Raw genomic sequence first — 16,418 nt, forward strand, 5'->3', positions numbered from 1 at the left:
TCCTTGAGTCTTCTGGACGCTGGAGGAATCGATGTCCTTGAGGTGCTGCCGAATTGCAGGTAAGTCCGTTTCCACTTCGTCGCCACTGTAGTGTCCGTGTGTAGATAAAGACACTGAAGACAGGAGATGGTTCATAGGTATTTACTAAGCAAGTCTGGGGGGGGTTTCTAAAGGATATACACAATACACAGGCTTATATAGCCCAAGTCGCAATTACCGGCATTACGCACACCTGGGGCTCTTAAAGGCACATACACCATAATTGCTCTTAAAGGCACATACATCACATTCTCAATGTCCCGTTTGATATTAAGGAAAGCCTCCTGAGCTTCCGCCGATAGCGGAAAAGACGTCGACTTAATAAGAGGTCGGACTTTATCTGAGTAGCTAGCCACCCACTGGGCATAGTACAAGAAGAATCCCAGACACCTTCTTAAGGCTTTTACAGTGTGAGGTAAAGGTAATTCCTTAAGTGGGCGTAATCTTTCAGGGTCTGGCCCGATTACCCCATTCTCCACAACGCAACCAAGAATACACAAACGTGTAGTATTGAAGGTACACTTGTTTTCGTTGTAGGTCAGGTCTAACCTCTTTGCAGTCTCTAGGAACTTTGCGAGATTTTGATCATGCTCTCGTTGGTCACGCCCACAGATGGTAACATTGTCCAGGTACGGGAATGTTGCTTCCAACGCGTATTCATCCACCATACAATCCATCTCCTGTTGGAAGACGGATACCCCATTCGTCACTCCAAAGGGCACCCGAAGGAATTGGAACAGACGCCCATTAGCTTCGAAGGCCGTATAAGGTCGGTCTTCTATTTTGATGGGGAGTTGATGGTAGGCAGACTTTAAATCAATGGTGGAGAACACGCGGTACTGAGCTATCTGGTTCACCATCTCAGAAATACGAGGCAAAGGATAGGCGTCTAATTGGGTATACAAGTTTATAGTCTGGCTATAATCGACCACAAGTCTTTTCTTCTCATTAGTTTTAACCACCACCACCTGGGCACGCCACGGGCTACCACTGTGTTCGATGATTCCCTCCCGTTGAAGCCTTTCCACTTCCTCTTTTATAAATGTTTTATCTTCTGAACTATACCGTCGACTCTTAGTCGCTATAGGTCTACAATTAGGAGCAAGGTTCGCAAACAAAGAAGGCAGGCTTACGTTTAAGGTAGAAGGCTGCAGACTGTGAGCGGAGGCTGGGATCCACCATACTTAAGGGTAACGCTCTCATGCTGACACTGGAAGTCCAAGCCTAATATTAAGTTCACACACAACTGAGGTAATATGAGGAGTTTAAAATCCTTATACTCCGTATCCTTAACGGTCAATGTGACTTTACAATATCCAGTTACCTCCGAAGTAAGGGGTTTGGACGCCATCACAATTTCACTTCGAGTAGGATACACCTTCAATGAACAGGAGTTAACAAGGTTGGGGTGTATAAAACTTTCAGTACTGCCACAGTCTATCAAACACCCAGTAGGACGACCATTAATCTTAATGTCCATCAGAGATTTTGACAAGGAACACGGTATGGTCTGGTCAACCGTAGCCGAGGCTAGAGTGAAACGATAGGCGGCAGCAGAGAAGACATCGGGTACAGGATTACCCTTACACACTTTACTAAAATGTCCCCGTTTCTTACATTTAAAACAGGTAGCCTCTCTGGCTGGGCAACTTTGCCTGGGGTGTTTAGATTGGCCACAAAAATAACACTTAGACCCATGGGGCACAGCCGCAACAATAGGATTAAGTGGGGGCCCCATTGGTGTTATGGATGCCTCCATACTCGGAACACACGAGGCTGAGAGAGATGCATGGGCTGATGCATACACTTCTGAATTCTTCTGGGCTACATCTAACGATCGAGCAGCAGCGACAACCGTTTTTAAAACTAACGAGTCGTTCTCGAGGAGTCTCTGTCTAATATAATTAGATCGGAGGCCAGATATGAAAGAATCGCGGATGGCTTCTTCCTGATACATTATGGCAGAGACAGCCTTGTAGTTGCAACCCTTAGCCAAAGCCTTAAGGTCCTGCAGGAAATCATCCAGAGATTCCTCGGGTAATTGCCTGCGAGTAGACAGGAGATACCTGGCGTATACTTTGTTAACCGACTTAAGGTACTGGGCTTTAAGAGCTGCGAGGGCCTCTTCATACGTAGTAATATCTTCAATTATAGAGTAAGTTTGATGACTTACCAAGTTGGTTAGAAGACCCAACTTGTTAACCGTCGGATCGGTCGATGATGCGATGAAGTGTTCAAAACATCAGAGCCAATGCGTAAATTTCTTCGACGCATCTGCCGAATGGGGATCGATAGCCAGACGCTCTGGTTTCAAAAATCGATCCATCTTCCAAAAGTTGTTATTTAATAAAATTGATGTGCCAAATAACTGCCCGAATCCGAAGTTAAAGCTTAAGACTGAAGCCTTTTATTAAATAAGAATCATGGCAGAGTTAACAGAGTCCATCATTGACCGAGCCCTTGGTAGAACATACCAGAAGAGGGGCGGGGCCAGGGAGGAGCATTAGTGGTTCCCCCTAGTGGAACATTCCAGACATTACAAGTGCAAGTACAAATATCAGAACACAGTTATTTCATCACACCACTATAACCCTGTCCTGTGGAAAGCAGGAACCACCAATCTTGCTCGCTCCACCTTGCCACCTCCTTCCCTACTTTCAAAAAACTCTTCAAAACTCTTCCCTTTGGTCTCCCGCCTTAACCCTTTCCTTTTACTTACTTTTCTCTCCTGCTTAGCATCTGCTAAAGTTTCCTCTTTACTGCAAACTGCTTTGAGGCATCTTGCTGCACAGGAGGAGCATTTTAGAAATGAATATTGCAGTTGATGGCTGTTGGTAAAGTTGAACTCGCCCACCCTAAATCATAAGACGTGGCGCAATCACAGGGTCTGCTGAACAAAGTACCATGAGTGAGATTCTATTATTGAACCAGTTAGCCACAGATAATGTCTATGGCAAATCAGACCATTTCAGTTCCCTTCATGTATTAAGCATAAATATGTCAATACTGAGTATTCCTGACCACAATGAGCATGAATCAGAATCACAGAATCACAGAAACCCCACAGTGTAGATAGAGGCCATTTCGGCCCATCGAGCCTGCACCGACACATATCCCACCCTATCCCCGTAACCCCACGTATTTAATCCCCCTAACACTAAGGGTCAATTTATCATAGCCAATCAACCTAACCCGCACATCTTTGGACTGTGGGAGGAAACCGGAGCACCCGGAGGAAACCCACGCAAACACGGGGAGAATGTGCAAACTCCACACAGACAGTCACCCGAGGCCGGATTTGAACCCGGGTCCCTGGCGCTGTGAGGCAACAGTGCTAACCACTATGCCACCGACCTTTGAGCAAATTATATTAATGGAGCCATCGTTTCTGGGAATATCAGAGAAAACTTAAAAGCAAAGCCAAGGCCATTTATTTTATCAGTAGGTATAGCTTGTTATAAAATTCTCATGCTTGTTTTCAAATCCCTCCATGGCCTCGCCCCTCCCTTTTTCTGTAAGCTCCTGCAGCCCTACATCCCTCCGAGATATCTATGCTCCTCTAATTCTGGCCTTTTTAGCATCCCCGATTTTAATTGCTCCACCATTGGTGGCTGTGCCTGCAGCTGCCAAGGCCCGAAGCTCTGGAATTCCCTGCCTAAGCCGCTCCACTTCTCTTTCCTCCTTTAAGATGCTCCTTAAAACCTACCTCTTTGACCAAGCTTTTGGTCAGCTGACTGATCCAATTTCTTAAAATGTTTGAGCCCCAATTTTCCTCTGCAGGCACTTTTTTGGGGGGAAATCAACAACCAAGCTTCCTCTCGGGCCTATTGTGGACATGCACCGGGCACATGTGGTGATGCAAATTGGGGCCTAGGGTCAGAGGGAAAAGGAAGTCCAATGCTTGGACAACTTTCAACTAATACAGCAAGGAACAATTGATAGGTATAATGCAGTTGTAAAAAAAACACATGAGAATTTGTGGGCTAGGCTTTGTTGATAGCTAAGTACAATACAAAGTCACTGGAGTTAAAATTTTGAGCTGTGCTGGTGAAATAGACATGTTTTATGCAGCTGCATTAAAGGGGCTGGTGCAGGAGGAGCCCCAGGCAGAAGCTGCTGCTGAAATCCAGCATTTCATTTCACTTTGGAAACAGGAAATTCATTGGAGCTAGTGCTGATCTTTCTGAGGCAGCTAGAATTCACTGTCGCCTGTCTGAAACTTTGATAAGCCCTTTCTTGACATCACCAGCTTATCGCTTTAAGATAGGTAACACCTGAATGGCTGAAGAAATAGTATCACCATGTTTTGATGGCAGCAGTCTGAATTGAACACAGTGCTATTAGAGGAAATCTGAGTGCAAAGCCATCTGACATTTATTTACATTTAACTTACATTGATGCACCCTCTTCTGGTATTGTTCTATTTTATCACTCCTTACCATAGACATTAATTGCTGATGTGGAACCATGTTTTCTGAAAATACAAGTCTATACTGTAATATTAATTGCATTTCTCCTGTCCTCCATGTCGGTAATATATCTGAAAACTGTAGTATATAAAGTCATCTCCTTTACCTCGGTCCAAGCTGAGTGTGCTTTAACATGTAATAAAAACAGAAAATGCTGGAAATACTCAGCAGGTCAGGCAGCATCTGTGGAGAGAGAAACAGAGTTAAGGTTTCAGGTCGATGACCCTTTGTCAGAACTGGAAAAAGCTGGACATGGAACAGGTTCATAAGCAAGTGCAGGGGCAGGGAAAGTCGGGAGGGGAGGAAAGAACAAAAGGGAAGGTCTGTGATAGGATGGAAGGCAGGAGAGATTAAGAGACATTAAGAGAGATTAAGAGATGGTGCAAGGCAAAAAGAGATGGTAATGGGACAAGGTAAGAAACAAAAGATAGCTCTAGATGAAGCGTAAATGGCACTGGCAGAATGAAAGACAGTTGCCATGTGGGAGAGAGAAAAAATAAATAAATGGAGAAAAAAAGGATAGGGGCAGAGGTTATGGTCTGAAATTGTTGAACTCTGTGTTGAGTCCAGAAGGCTGTAAAGTGCCCAATCAAAAGATGAGGTGCTGTTCCTCGAGCTTACGCTGAGCTTCAGTGGAACAATGCAAGAGGCCGAGGACGGTGAGGTCTGAGTGGGAGTGGAGCGGAGAATTAAAGTGACAGGCGACTTGAAGCTCGGGATCACCCTTACGGACTGAACGGAGGTGTTCTGCAAAGCGGTCAGCCAATCTGCGTTTGGTTTCCCCAGTGTAGAGGAGACTGCATCGTGAGCAGCGAATACAGTATAGTAAATTGCAAGAAGTACAAGAAAATTGCTGCTTCACCTGGAAGGAGTGTTTGGTGCCCTGGACAGTGGGAAGGGTGGAGGTAAAAGGGCATGTGTTGCATCTCCTGCGCTTGCAAGGGAAGGTGCCAGGTGAAGGGGAAGGGGGGTTGGGGGTGATAGAGGAGCGGAGCAAAATGTCGTGGAGGGAGCGGTCCCTTCGGAATGCTGAACGGTGAGCTAAGGGGAAGATGTGTTTGGTGGTGGGACCTCGCCGGAGGTGGCGGAAATGGTGGAGGATGATCCATTGAATGTGGAGGCTGGTGGAGGGAAAGGTGAGGACAAGGGGAACCCTGTTGTGGTTCCGAGAGGGAGGGGAAGGGGGGAGAGCAGAAGTGTGGGAAATAGAACGGACACGGTCAAGGGCCATGTCAACCACAATAGAGGGGAATCCTTGGTTGCGGAAAAAGGAAGACATGTCGGAAGCACTAGTATGGATGGTGGCATCGTCAGAGTAGATGCGGCGAAGACGGAGAAACTGGGAGAATGGAATAGAGTCCTTACAGGAAGCGGGGTGGGAGGAAGTGTAGTCCAGGTAGCTGTGGGTGTCAGTGGGCTTGTAGTGAATGTTTGTCAATAGCCTATCCCCGGAGATGGAGACAGAGAAGTCAAGGAAGGGAAGGGAAGAGTCAGAGATGGACCATGTGAAGGTGAGGGAAGGGTAGAAATTGGAAGCAAAATGAATGAAATGTTCTAGTTCAGGAAACAGCACTGATACAGTAATCAATGTATTGGAAAAAGTGTTCAGGGAGGGGACCTGAGTAGGACTGGAACAAAGAATATTCCACATATCTGGGCTCCATGCGGGTTCCCATAGAAACACCTTTAATTTGGAGGAAGTGAGTGGAGTCAAAGGAGAAGTTGTTCAATGTGAGAACAAGTTCAGCCAGGTGGAGGAGGGTGGTGGCGGATGAGGACTGGTTGGGCCTCTGTTCAAGGAAGAAGCGGAGCACCCTCAGGCCATCCTGGTGGGGGATGGAGGTGTAGAGGGATTGGACGTCCATAGTGAAAAGGAGACGGTTGGGGCCAGGAAACTGGAAACTGATAAAGTGGCGGAGGGCATCGGAAGAGTCGCTGATGAACGTGGGAAGAGACTGGACAAGGGGAGAAAAAATAGAGTTGAGATAGGAAGAGATAAGTTCCATGGGGCAAGAACAGGCTGAAATGATGGGTCTACCAGGGCAGTCCTGTTTGTGGATCTTGGGAAGGTGGAAGAAGCGGGCTGTGCGGGGTTGGGTAACTGTGAGGTTGGCGGCTGTGGGGGGAAGATCTCCAGAGGAGATGAGGTCAGTGACGATCTTGAAAACGGTGGCTTGATGTTCTGTAGTGGGGTCATGGTCCAGGTGGTGGTAGGAGGAGGTGTCAGAGAGTTGACTTTCAGCCTCCGCTAGGTAGCGGTCGGTTCACCAAACAACAACAGCACCACCCTTGTCAGCAGGTTTCATGACAATGTTGGGGTTGGATCTAAGAGAATGGAGTGCTGCAAGTTCAGAGGGAGGTAAGTTGGAGTGAGTGAGGGGAGCAGAGAAATGGAGACGGCCGATGTCATGCTGGCAGTTTGCAATGAAATGATCTAGAGAGGTTAAGAGGCCAGAGGGAGAGGACCAGGTTGAACGAGAATTCTGAAAGCGGGAGAAAGGGTCAGCTGTGCGGGGCGAAGGCTCCTGGCCAAAGAAGTGGCCACGGAGACGAAGGCAGCAGTAAAAGAGATCAGCATCGTGCTGAGCTCTAAATTCATTGAGATGGGGGCATAAGAGGATGAAGCTCAGACGTTTGCTAAGGACTGATCGTTCGGGGTCAGAGAGGGGAAGGTCAGAGGGGATAGTGAAAAACACGGCAGGGGGTGAGATTGGAAGAATGGATAGGGTCAGAGGAAAGTGAAGGGGAAGAATGTTCTGGAGGGGTGTTGGTGTCCAAGAGTTGTTGAAGCTCGCGATCCTTGACACCTGAAAGGAAGAAAAAAAGTTTTTTGTTAAAGCGCCGTCTGAGGCGAAGAATGAAATGTAACTGCGGACCAGAACAGCTTTGAGATAGAGTATGTTGGTGCTGCTGAAGAGAGAGGTTAAGAGTGTTCATTGGCGGCGCATGGCATTCAGCATGGATCTCAGGATAAGGCAAGAGCAGTGATTCGAGGAACGCTGAATATCTTGGAGATATCTGTAGCCCTGGGTGGATCCAAAACACGAGGGGTGGGATTTCAGTTGGAATCCACGTGCAGTAAGTCAGAGCCGGCGACAGTTGCTGAGGAAAGATATGTGGCTGCGAAAGCGAGTTTTGGTAGATACCTGATCAAACATGAGAAGGGAGACAGAAAGCAATGAATTTGAAAAGGTAAAAGAGACAAACGGAAATCCCGTCAGAGAGAAGAGCAGAACTTCTTCAAGGTGGGCATTCGTAGAAGAGAAGTGGTAGTGAATTAAACACAGTAAATTTCTCTGCTCCCCTCACTCAGTCCAACCTACCTCCCTCTGAAATTGCAGCACTCCATTCTCTCAGATCCAATCCCAACATTGTCATTAAACCTGCTGACAAGGGTGGTGCTGTTGTTGTTTGACGAACCGACCTCTACCTAGCGGAGGCTGAACGCCAACTCCCTGACACCTCCTCCTACCTCCGCCTGGACCATCACCCCACTACGGGACATCAAGCCACCGTTTCCAAGACCATCACTGACCTCATCTCCTCTGGAGATCTTCCCCCCACGGCCGCCAACCTCACAGTTCCCCAACCCCGCACAGCCCGCTTCTTCCACCTTCCCAAGATCCACAAACAGGACTGCCCTGGTAGACCCATTGTTTCAGCCTGTTCTTGCCACACGGAATTTATCTCTTCCTATCTCAACTCTATTTTATCTCCCCTTGTCTAGTCTCTTCCCACCAACATCTGCGACTCTTCCGACGTCCTCCGCCACTTTAACAGTTTCCAGTTTCCTGGCCCCAACCATCTCCTTTTCACTATGGACGTACAATCACTCTACAACTCCATCCCCCACCAGGATGGCCTGAGTGCGCTCCACTTCTTCCTTGAACAGAGGCACAACCAGTCCCCATCCACCACCACCCTCCTCTGCCTGGCTGAACTTGTTCTCACATTGAACAACTTCTCCTTTGACTCCACTCACTTCCTCCAAATTAAAGGTGTTGCTATGGGAACCTGCATAGGTCCCAGATATGTGGAAGATTCTATTTCCAGTCCTAATCAGGTCCCCTCCCTCACCTCTTTTTCCGGTACATTGATGATTGTATCAGTGCTGTTTCCTGCTCTCGACCTGAACTAGAAAATTTCATTCATTTGCTTCCAATTTCCACCCTTTCCTCACCTTCACATGGTCCATCTCTGACTCTTCCCTTCCCTTCCTCGACTTCTCTGTCTCCATCTCTGGGGATAGGCAATTGACAAACATTCACTACAAGCCCACTGACTCCGACAGCTACCTGGACTACACTTCCTCCCACCCCGCTTCCTGTAAGGACTCTATTCCATTCTCCCAGTTTCTCCGTCTCCGCCGCATCTGCTCTGATGATGCCACCTTCCAAACTAGTGCTTCTGACATGTCTTCCTTTTCCATCAATCAAGGATTCCCCTCTACCGTGGTTGACACGGCCCTTGACTGTGTCCGTTCTATTTCCCGCACTTCTGCTCTCACCCCTTCTCCTCCCTCTCGGAACCACGGCAGGGTTCCCCTTAGTCATAGAGTCATAGAGTTATACAGCACAGAAAGAGGCCCTTCAGCCCATCGTGTCTGCGCCGGCCATCAAGCCCTGTCTATGCTAATCCTATTTTCCAGCACTTGGTCCGTAGTTTTGTATGCTATGGCATTTCAAGTACTCATCTAAATGCTTCTTGAATGTTGTGAGGGTTCCTGCCTCTAATATCCTTTCAGGCAGTGAGTTCCAGATTCCAACCACCCTCTGGGTGAAAAAGTTTTTCCTCAAATCCCCTCTAAACCTCCTGCTCCTTACCTTGAAACTATATCCACTGGTTATTGACCCCTCTATTAAGGGGAAATGTACCTTTCTATCTACCCTATCTATGCCCCTCATAATTTTGCACACCTCAATCAAGTCCCCCCTCAGCCTTCTCTGCTCTAAGGAAAATAACCCCAGCCTGTCCAGTCTCTCTTCATAGCTGAAGTGCTCCAGCCCAGGTAACATCCTGGTGAATCTCCTCTGCACCATCTGCAATGCAATCACATCCATCCTATAGTGTGGTGACCAGAACTGCACACAGTATTCCAGCTGTGGCCTAACTAGCGTTTTGTACAGCTCCATCATAACTTCCCTGTTCTTATATTCTCGGCTAATGAAGGCAAGTATGCATATGCCTTTTTAACCACCTTATCTACCTGTCCTGCTGCCTTCAGGGATCTATGTACATGCACACCAAGGTCCCTCTGATCCTCTGTCCTTCCTAGGATCCTACCATTCATTGTGCATTCCCTTGACTTGTTCGTCCTCCCAAAATGCATCACCTCACACTTTTCAGGGTTAAGTTCCATTTGCCACTGTTCTGCCCATCTAACCATCCCGTCTATATCATCTTGTAGCCTGAGGCTTCCCTCCTCACTATTTACCACTCCACCAATTTTCGTGTCATCTGCGAACTTACTGATCATACCTCCTACATTCATATCTAAATCATTGATGTACACTACAAACAGCAAAGGACCCAGCACTGATCCCTGCGGTACACCACTGGACACAGGCTTCCAGTCACAAAAACAACCTTCGACCATCACCCTCTGCCTCCTGCCACTAAGCCAATTTTGGATCCAATGTGCCAAATTGCCCTGGATCCCATGGGCTCTTACCTTCTTGACCAGTCTCCCATGTGAGACTTTGTCAAATGCCTTACTGAAGTCCATGTAGACTTCATCAACTGCATTACCCTCATCCACACACCTAGTTACTCCCTCAGAAAATCGATCAAATTGGTCAGACATGATCTCCCCCTGACAAAGCCATGCTGACTATCCCTGATTAATTCCTGCCTCTTCAAGTGGAGAAACATAGAAACATAGAAGATAGGAGCAGGAGTAGGTCATTCGGCCCCTCGAGCCAGCTCCGCCATTCAATGCAATCATGGCTGATCATTCAATTTCAGTACCCGGTCCCTGCTTTCTCCCCATACCCCTTGATCCCTTTAGCCTTATGAAATATATCCAACTCCTTCTTGAATATATTTAATGAATTGGCCTCTACTGCGTTCTGTGGTAGAGAATTCCACAGGTTCACCACTCTCTGGGTGAAGAAATTCTTCCTCATTTCTGTCCTAAATGGCCTACCCCTTATCCTTAGACTGTGACCCCTGGCTCTGGACTCCCCAACCATCAGGAACATCCTTCCTGCATCTAGTCTGTCCAGTCCTGTCAGAATGTTATAAGTTTCAATGAGATCCCCTCTCATTCTTCTAAACTCCAGTGAGTACAAGCCCAATCGTCCCAATCTCTCCTCATACGTCATTCCTGCGATCCCAGGTATCAGCCTGGTGAATCTTCGCTGAACTCCTTCCATGGCAAGAACATCCTTCCTCAGATAAGGTGACCAAAACTGCACACAATACTCAAGATGTGGTCTCACCAAGGCCCTGTACAACTGCAGCAAGACATCTTTGTTCCTGTACTCAAACCCTCTCGCTACAAAGGCCAACATACTATTTGCCTTCTTAACCGCCTGCTGCACCTGCATGCTTACCTTCAGCAACTAGTGCACAAGGACACCCAGGTCTCGTTGCACTTCCCCTTCTCCCAATCTATTGCCATTCAGGTAATAATCTGATTTCCTGTTTTTGCCACCAAAGTGGATAACCTCACATTTATCCACGTTATATTGCATCTGCCATGCTTTTGCCCAATCACCCAACCTGTCCAAATCATCCTGGAGTTTCTCGGCATCCTCCTCACAGCACACACGCCCACCCAGCTTTGTGTCATCTGCAAATTTGGAGATATTACATCTAGTTCCCTTATCTAGATCATTAATATATACAGTATTGTGAATAGCTGGGGCCCAAGGACTGATCCCTGCAGTACCCCACTAGTCACTGCCTGCCACTCGGAAAAAGACCCGTTTATTCCAACTCTTTGCTTTCTGTCTGCCAACCAGTTCTCTATCCAAGTCAATACCTTGCCCCCAATCCCATGTGCCTTAACTTTACACACTAATCTCTTATGCGGGACCTTATCAAAAGCCTTCTAAAAGTCCAAATACACCACATCCACTGGTTCTCCCTTATCTATTTTACCAGTTACATCCTCAAAAAATTCCAGTAGATTAGTCAAGCACGATTTACCTTTTGTAAATCCATGTTGACTTTGTCCAATCCTGTCACTGTTTTCCAAGTGCTCTGCTATTACATCTTTTATAATGGACTCTAGCATTTTCCCCACTACCGATGTCAGGCTTACCAGTCTGTAATTCACCGTTTTCTCTCTACCACCTTTTTTGAATAGTGGTGTAACATTAGCTACCCTCCAATCCATGGGCACTGTTCCAGATTCCATCAAATGTTGGAAGATGATCAGCAATGCATCTACTATTTCTAAGGCCACTTCCTTACTATCCTAGGATGTAGATTATCAGGCCCTGGGGATTTACCGGCCTTCAATCCCATCAATTTCCCTAACACCATTTCCTTACAAATACTGATTTCATTCAGTTCCTCCCTTTCATCAGACCCTATGTTCCCCGACATCTCTGGGAGGTTATTTGTGTCCTCCTTTGTGAAGACAGAACCAAAATATGGAGACTAATTAGGTCCCTCAGAATTGTTTCCAATAATTTTCCTACCACTGACGTTAGGCTCACTGGCCTGTAATTCCCTGGTTTATCCCTACCACCCTTCTTGAACAATGGTACTACGTTAGCTGTTCTCCAGTCCTCTAGCACTTCCCCTGTGGCCAGAGAGGTTCTGAAAATTTGTGTCAGAACCCCTGCAATCTCCTCCCTTGCTTCACACAGCAGCCTGGGATACATCCCATCAAGGCCTGGGGATTTATCCACTTTTAAGCCCATTAAAACTGCTAGTACCTCCTCCCTCTCAATATTAATTTGTTCAAGTATATCACAATCCCCTGCCTGATTTCTATGCCTACATCACCCTTCTCCATAGTGAACACAGATGCAAAATATTCATTAAAAAATTGTCCTCACCTTTCACCCCATCAGCCTTCACATTCAACGGATCATCCTCTGCCATTTCCACCACCTCCAGCGTGATCCCACCACCAAACACATCTTCCCCTCACCTCCCCTTTCAGCTTTCCGAAGGGACCGCTCCCTCCGTGCCACTCTGGTCCACTCCTCCATCACCTCCAACACCCCTTCCCCTTCGCCCGTCACCTTCCCGTGCAAGCGCAGGAGATGCAACACATGTCCTTTTACCTCCACCCTTCCCACTGTCCAGGGCCCCAAACATTCCTTCCAGGTGAAACTGCGGTTTTCTTGTACTTCTTGCAATTTATTTATTCGCTGCTCACAATGCGGTCTCCTCTACATTGGGGAAACAAAAATGCAGTTTGTGTGACCATTTTGCGGAACACCTCCGTTCAGTCCGTAACGGTGACCCCAAACTTCCGGTCGCCTGTCACTTTAATTCTCCGCTCTACTCCCACTCAGACCTCACCGTCCTCGGCCTCTTGCATTGTTCCGATGAAGCTCAACGTAAGCTCGAGGAACAGAACCTCATCTTTCAATTGAGCACTTTACAGCCTTCTGGACTCAACGTAGAGTTCAACAATTTCAGACCTTAACCTCTGCCCCTATCCTTTTTGTTCCATTTATATATTTTTTTCTCTCTCCCACATGGCAGCTGTCTTTCATTCAGCCATTGCCATTTACACTTCATCGAGAGCCATCTTTTGTTTCTTAACTTGTCCCATTACCATCTCTTTTTGCCCTGCACCATCTCTTAATCTCTTTAAATGTCTCTTAATCTCTCCTGCCTTCCATCCTATTACAGACCTTCCCTTTTGTTCTTTCCTCCCCTCCCGCCTTTCCCTGCCCCTGCACTTGCTTAAAACCCTGTTCCATCTCCAGCTTTTTCCAGTTCTGACGAAGGGTCATCGACCTGAAGCGTTAAACTTTGGTTCTCTCCACAGATGCTGCCTGACCTGCTGAGTATTTCCAGCATTTTCTGTTATTATTTCAGTTTCCAGCATCTGCAGTATTTTGCTTTTGTATTAGTGCTTTAACATGTTGGCCCTGAAATTAGATCGGGGGCTTGCCGCGCGTGCAAGCCCCCGATCTGCACTCACCCTGCGCGCCGACATCTGAAGCCCGGGCCTGCTTGCATTTCCTTTCACTGGCCCGGTTCAGATGTCGGCGCGCTGTGCTAACCTGATCCAGCGGCGTAGTTAGTGCGATGTGCCGGCTGGGATCAGGTGAGCACTGTGCAGCCAATCAGGGGAGGGGAAACTCATTCATGAGTTTGACAGTAAGAGCTGTCAAACTCATGAAAAGTATGGGCTGCCAAAACACTACTTTAACTTTAAATAAAATTTTAAAAAACATCCCACTGATTATAATAACTATAAATAAGTTTTTAAAAATGTTTCAAACAATTAATCAATTTTTTGAAAAAAATAATTTTTTTAAAAATAGGGTCTAAAACTAAATTTAGCATCCTGTAAATTCTTTAAAAATAACAAACCTGTGGAAAAAAAATTTCTACATTGTACTAAAAGCCCACTTACCTGAAAAACTAAATACTTACGTCTTGTTTTTCCACGCGTAAAGACCGGAGGCCTTTACACTCGCGCAACTTTGAGGAAAAAAAAGGAATTTTACTGCGTACGCGCTGCCTGTGCAGTCGTGCGCGTTCTGCCTCTGAAACCCTTCGTTCAGAGGGCAGGAAATGCCGGTTTTCCCCGCATGCGCTGTGCATGCTGAAAACTGGCATTTCCTCCGGCCAGATGCGTGAGTACCCCGGCCGTACTCACGCGTTGGGACAGGAATTCCTGGCCCGTTATGCCTTTCCAAGTGTTCATGCATTATCTCTATCAACATATTTTCATTGGCATTCCTTGTAACAGATGATAAACTTAAGAGACTACATTTTTTTAGGTATGTTTTGAATATGTAAGCGACAATGCTCAACATCTCATTCTCCACAACAATCCTTCAGAATTCATTAAATTATTACATGGAGCTTGATTGGGCTGGAGCGCCCTCCATTATCTTGATCTGAGTTTTTTTCAGTTTTATTAATAAGTGGCACCACTAGTGCAGACTCCACAAATTATCTTGGTTCTGCTCTAAAAAGTCTTTGCCAAGACCTTTAATTAAAATGGTATTAGTTGGCATACAGGCCTTAGCAATCTCTATATTTCTGCTGTAACCCCTTTGCAAGAATTCTTTGCCACTAAACAGGATATAAAAATTACAATTGGTCTTATGTGCTGACTCATGCATCTCACCAGGCTCCATGCTCGAAGCAGAAATCTACATTTAGTTAACAAAGGATTTTACGATGAGATTCTGAATCTTTTAATCTCATAATATTCAGACTTTCCAATTCCTGAGAATCGGTTTCTATCCTGCTTGTTATCAATACTATATAAATCCCAAATGCCATGTTTGCTCATTTGGTTTCTCCAATTTTCTCCCCTGTTTTTATGGCCGCCAACAGCAACAAAGATAATCAATCTCACCTTGTAATTAGAGCCATCTATATATCCTTCAAAATCTTTCAAAGGATATACACTTCCTGTCTACAAATGTTACTTCATGTTGTCATGATTTTTGGACAATATTTACCATTGTAAATTGTTATATTGTGGCAAAGCCACCAAGAGACTCTTGCAGTAATGTATATAATTGCCTTTAACAGGGGTTTGTTACCTTTAAATGTTTGCTCTGTATAAATAGCGCGGGTTCGGTAAAATGTCGATCCAGCGCAATGACGTCATCATGCGGGTCACGTGACGTACCCAACGGCGGGAAACGTGATGACGTCATGACGTCAGAGGGGCGAGGCGTGTCCTTTCAGTCCTCGTGGAACCAAGTATTGTACAGACCTGTTTAGAGTTTCTCCTATGTTTTTGTTTGTAACTTTTACCAGTGCATTAAACCACGTTTGGTTAACTGCTAGTTTCAATCTCAGTACTTTCGTTAGGAGTTGAGAACTCCTACATTAGTGACCCCGAATCCTCGCGGACGTTTTTCACGGCAGAAACGGAACGCAGGCCATGATGGAAGCCAACGCAGTGGCTCTGAAGCTCCCCCAATTTTGGGAACAACAGGCGGCCTCCTGGTTCATGCAAGCGAAGGTGCAGTTCGAGCTCCGCAACGTCGTGCAGGATCAGACCCGTTATCTTTACGTGGTCTCCGCACTCGACAGCTCGACGGCTTCGAGGATCATCAGCCTACTGGAAAACCCCTCGGCTACCGACAAGTACGTCGCCATTGAGGCTCGGCTCATGCAGGTATTCGGCCTTATGAAGGCAGAGCGCGCACGCCGCCTACTCACGCTGCCCGGGTTGGGTGACTCCAAATCTTCGGAGCTGATGAGCCAGATGCTCACTCTCCTGGGGTCAGAGCCGCAATGTTTCCTGATCCGCGAACTGTTCCTCACTTAACTGCCCAAACAGGTGCAGGCGACCCTCGCCAGATCGGACGCCGGGGATTGTATAGCACTCACCGAAGAGGCGGATAAAATATACGCGGTCCGACAGCATACTGCGTCTTCGCGGGATGCCCCGCCCCAAAGGGCACTGCCTCGACGCCTCCTCCAACCGGTTTCTGCTATTACCACGCTCGGTTTGGCGTGAAGGCCAGATGCTGCCGTCCGCCTTGCAGTTTCGCGCCCAAAGCAACGAACAGACCCCTGCGCGTCTAGAGCACCGGATCCAGGGCGCACCCCGCAACCACGATGGCGGTCGGCGATTCCGGGAAATTACTTTATTTATCCGACTCGATCTCGGGCCGTCGTTTTTTGTGCGACACAGGGGCGCAATGCAGCATCCTTCCCGCGTCGGTCCTCGACCTTCAGTCCAGCAGGCAGGGTTCTCCTCTCCAAGCTGCCAACGGGGGCACGATTCGTCCTTTCGTG

The 16,418-nt window shown here is 47.0% G+C and overlaps 1 pseudogene; it reads right to left on the bottom strand.

Moving 5' to 3' along the window:
* Window positions 1-16,418, bottom strand: part of LOC147122650 (uncharacterized) — a 48,341-nt pseudogene that overhangs the window by 8,116 nt on the left and 23,807 nt on the right.

This window comes from Somniosus microcephalus, chromosome 2 (genome assembly GCF_052327205.1).
Source record: "Somniosus microcephalus isolate GS21.2 chromosome 2, FLI_Smic_1.0, whole genome shotgun sequence".
Classification (NCBI taxonomy): domain Eukaryota; kingdom Metazoa; phylum Chordata; class Chondrichthyes; order Squaliformes; family Somniosidae; genus Somniosus; species Somniosus microcephalus.